Raw genomic sequence first — 4870 nt, forward strand, 5'->3', positions numbered from 1 at the left:
TGTGTTTCTGTCTCTGACTCATCACACCAGTTGGTGTACCCACATGACAAGCTGGCTTGTTACTGGCACCCAGCACTCCTCCACACTGGCACCATTTATTTATCACCAACAACACTCAGCTTTGCTTCTCCCTAAAAGGCTCCACTTTTTTCCCCCAACTCCTAGCTTCTCTTGGACATCACAGCAACAAGCATCCAAATGTTGAATTCACAAACTAAACAGTCAAAGCACTGACTCCATCTTATTGAATTATAAACATAAACAATCTTATCAAGACCCAAGAAAACAAAAAATGAAGGAGAGCAAAAATAAAAATAATTTATGACTGTAAAGCAAATGGTTAAAAAAAAAAAGGTAAAGCAAATTTATTTTATATAGCACTTTTCAATAAAAAGACAATTCAATGTTCTGTAGCGGCAGTTTAGAATGAGATTAATAAATAAAATAATAAATAAAATAATGACAAAGGGCAGTTTTATTTTTATATAAGACATATTCACATTATACATAAAGTCATATATTATAGTAGGGCTGTTTTATCTTTATATAATACATATTCACAATATACATAAATGTATACAGTACAATAGTAGAGTTGTTTTATATGTATACATTATATTTGCATTTAGTGGTAAAATAAATATAAATGTTCAATCTATACCTCTATAGATGACTGTTATATTTATTTCTAAGTTAATAGAAATAAATATCTTAATCTAATCTAAATGTGAAATCAAAAATTTCAGCGTTAAATGATTAGATATGTCGCCTAACTTTTTGTTCACCTTCTTGTTTCAGTTGAGAGGATAATTTTATCAAGTTTAATCTGTAGGCTTTTTTCCTGATATGACCTCTTCCGCCTCTTTTAGACTATAGATCTGAAAAACCTTCACTGTCAGTTTTTGCATTTAATTAGTTGTTTGAGTGAAAGTTCTACTGCTTCATCTTTATGGTGTGAATATGGTGTGACAAGCAGTCGTACATCCTGGCCTCTATTAGCATATAGGAACTCTGGCAGTGAGGAAAGAAGCAGCCAGTTAAAGAGCAGATTAGACTTCTGCATCCGCACACATCAAATGTCGCTTGCGTCTGGTCACGAACCAGTTTTGATGGTGTGCTTCTGCACCGTCGATCTGGAATTTCTAGGGATGCACAGCAGTTTACCGCCAAAGCGCAACGGGGGCCTATTCGAGAACTCATGAGAACTTTGGCGGATGGTCACGAGCACTTTGTTCTGGCAGAGACCTTGGAATCTTTATAAATTTTTGTCTCAGGCTTCGTACAAGAGGTTGTACTTCCAAACGTCCTCGATTAACCTTTTGTCACAGTGGTCCATTGTAGTTGTTCCTCGGTTTTAAAAAATGGCGCGCCCTGACACCGAATCAAGATGGACGACCACACAGACAGCCAGAAAGGCATACCAAGGACCAATCACAGCTCGTTTTTGTGGGCGCAATTCCGCTTAAGGCCTGTGCGGGTTTGCGATCGTCCGACGCGTAGTCAGTATATTTTTGTGGTAGGCGACAATGGTTGCCGAACCTCTGCGTGTTGGGCGTGGTCGTGCACAGAGACAGATTTGACGGTTGCAAAGGCTATGCGTCAGAAGCATATATTGGCCTTAAGTCTGTTTCGTTTTGGACTGTGGTGGGAGACAAAACTAAGATTCATGCATAGACACGACATGCAAACTCCACTGGTCCTTCTCACTGTGAGGAAGCTAATTTAACACTTGTGCTACCATGCAGACAAGTAGTTAAGAAAATGTGAACAATCTTACAGCAAAACAATAAAACATGCAGGGAAAGACTAGATGACGGGGAATTGTTATGCAAATATGAATATAAAAAACAAAATCAAAATATCAATGGAGAAGAATAATCAAGAAACCAGTATACCCCTAAAAACTGATGTGTTTTAACGAGCTTACGTACAATATTTACCCAGTTAAGAGCAAACTGAAGCAAAAAAAAAAGCATGAAGTTGCAGTTCTAATTGCTAACAAGTAACCAATGGTTTTTGAATAACCTTATTGCTGGTTAGTCATTATTAGTAGATCTCTCTGGTTAATTTTAAACAGAAGATTGCACATATTTGTTTTCTAACTTTCAGAACATCAAAGAATCTGCCTTCTGTGTTAGAGCAGGAAAAAATGGTTAATTATTTCCCCTGACCCATCTCCATGGATTTGGTTTCTAAAGAATATCAAACAGGTTTAGTTTTTGCCCTGATAAAATTGGCATAACTGTTAGAGGACCCAGTTTAATGAAAACACTGTAGGTGTTGGAGCAATCCGAGTCATTCATGTTGGAAGAGCAGCTTTTAATTACCTCCCATCTACAGATATGCAGATAAATCCTTAGGGAGTCGTGTTAGAAAGGAGGACTGAGTCAATTTTTTTTAAATCAGCTGTATTGCCTATTGCTGTAAAGCATCTATTTTGTCTGCTGTGCGGCTCAGTTTGAGAAAAAGAGATTAACCTATTGTTTGGAGGTATTTTAGACTGATAATAGAGAATGTATCAATTTTATTTGCTTTTCTGCACGTAGCTGCCAGACAGTGAACTTACGCAACATTCAATGCATGAGGCTTGCTATTTTTTTAGCTGTTAATGGTTTCTTTCGGAGATCGAAATGCATTGCAGTGGGATGTGAAAGAAAAGGAGGTGAAAGCCCATGCTGAATTGTTCGGAGTGAAGACAATAGATGTTTGTTTCAGATTTTTGTAAATGCGCTGCACGATTAAATCTGCACAGTTTAAAATGCCAACAGACCCACAGCAATAACAAAAACATCTCAGGACTGTCAGAGCTCACAGTCGGATGTCTTTGAATCTTTATTTTTCAATAGCTGAACAGAAATTACTCAGCAATTACCCATGAGGCATTTTTTTTTTTGTGGCTTATAAAATTACCAGTTATATTATTACATAAGTCATATCAAACTCAAAGGTTTGTTGAGTTTTGAAAGCTGTTTTTCATAGAAAGGATTGGGTTATGAAATAAATTATTTTGCAAATGCAAGATTTGTCATCAAGGTTCTTCCTCCTTTCTAATATCCAAAAGAGTGATTAATGAGGAAGAAATAGGAGCAGATTCATGATTATAGGCAGTGCAATTACAGGAGATAAAAAAATATCTTTTAAATTGATGTGTTTTAACTGCTTGGGGCTGTATGACAGCAAAAAAAGACAAGTAAAAAAGAAATGTATTTCTGTTTACTTATTCGAAAACAATAACACCGCTCAGAAATAAGCAGAGAAAAACCTCGAAAGGTTACAGATTTTCACAAAAAGGAGGGAATTATGAACTAGAAAATATGCCAAATTAAATGAAACAGTTTTTGTTTAGATTGACATGGCCCTACAGATAGACATGCTTGTATAAAGAAGTTTAAACTAAATAAAGTCCCAACAACTTTCCATTGAACATTATATACCACATTTTGGCTTCCTAAAAATATTCCCAGAGTTCTGCAGCTGTTACTGCAGAGACCAAATATGAAATCTATTGATATTAAAGGATGAAAGGAAATTACTTGATGTTATATACCTGATCTTAAAAGTTTTACTCTATGAAACCAAAAGGAGCATCATAAATGTATTCAGTAAACGTCGCCAGAACTAGAATGCTGCACAGTAGAAAACAACAAATTGCTTGACTTGAAGTTCGACCTTTTGCCATTACACCCAGACCTGCCCTGGCTCTCTGCAGACATTTGATTCTAGTACAGCAGCTGAAAACTGGCTCTTCCACTGGCTGCAGATTCCTCAACAGACTTTTGTTTAGACCTCAGAATATCTTTGTGGTCTGAACTTTGCATTGCAATTGTACAACAATACTAAGTGGGACATAGTTTAAAAAAAATGTCCTGAGTTGGGCTAAGAAAACGTTTTTATTTTAATCAAACCTTTATTTAACCAAGTTTTTTCACTGAGAAACAAGTTCTCATTTACAACAGAGACCCTGTTTGGACAATTGTTAACAGCTTACCAGAACAACAATTCATAGCTTATAAACACACGATCACAATGTTTATGATTTATTATTATTTTGTGTAACCTTTATTTACAGGTAGTTTCACCGAGTTTCACAATCTCAACTTCAGATCTTAAAATTTACAGAGGTTATATAAAGGCCTGTGTGTTGTTCAGTTATCAAATGATTCCACTGTCCTTTCTGGCATTACTGTGGTACTTTAATGCAATCTGGGCTTTCATTGCTTTACAGACATATATATATAAATGTGCTAACTGCTTTAAAGGTATACGGTTAATGCTTAGTGGGTAGTGCAAAGGGGTTTTTGTTGCCATGGCAACAAATCACAAGGATGCATTTAATTTTTCATTAGATTTTTTTTTGTTTTAAAGAAAGGGATTAATTGTATAACATTGCAGTGAATAACTATGGCTGGTGCTTCTAATTAAGTAAAAAAGCAATGCAGCTGACAAGTAGTCCAGAGGGATGTTTTTTAATGTCTGTTGAGTTCAATAAAGGATTTGCAATAGAGTTAACTTTCAGAACTCAGTCGGTCAACCAATCAGGTGCAGATTAGTAGAAACCATGAGAGCTAGCTCACATGGAGAGTCAATGACAAAGGGAGCTGAACTTATCCATCTTTAAGGAGGTTTTAACAGGCAGTAGAGAGGCCATCCCAAAACAAGAAAATGATGAATAGTTTAAAAACAAGATACAGTTATACATAAATCATGATAATGGATATGAATAAAACAATTCACAATTAAAGTTGAATGCAGACACCAATCAGCATTTAAACTTTTTTTTTTTTTTTTTTTTTTAACAAGGCTGTCTGGATTTTTAAAGGAAATTGAATTCACGGTCAACTGTTAACATATTCTCTTCTTTTTTCTATAG

The sequence above is a fragment of the Cyprinodon variegatus genome, unplaced genomic scaffold, assembly GCF_000732505.1.
Source record: "Cyprinodon variegatus isolate N-32 unplaced genomic scaffold, C_variegatus-1.0 Scaffold545, whole genome shotgun sequence".
In the NCBI taxonomy this organism is placed as follows: Eukaryota; Metazoa; Chordata; class Actinopteri; order Cyprinodontiformes; family Cyprinodontidae; genus Cyprinodon; species Cyprinodon variegatus.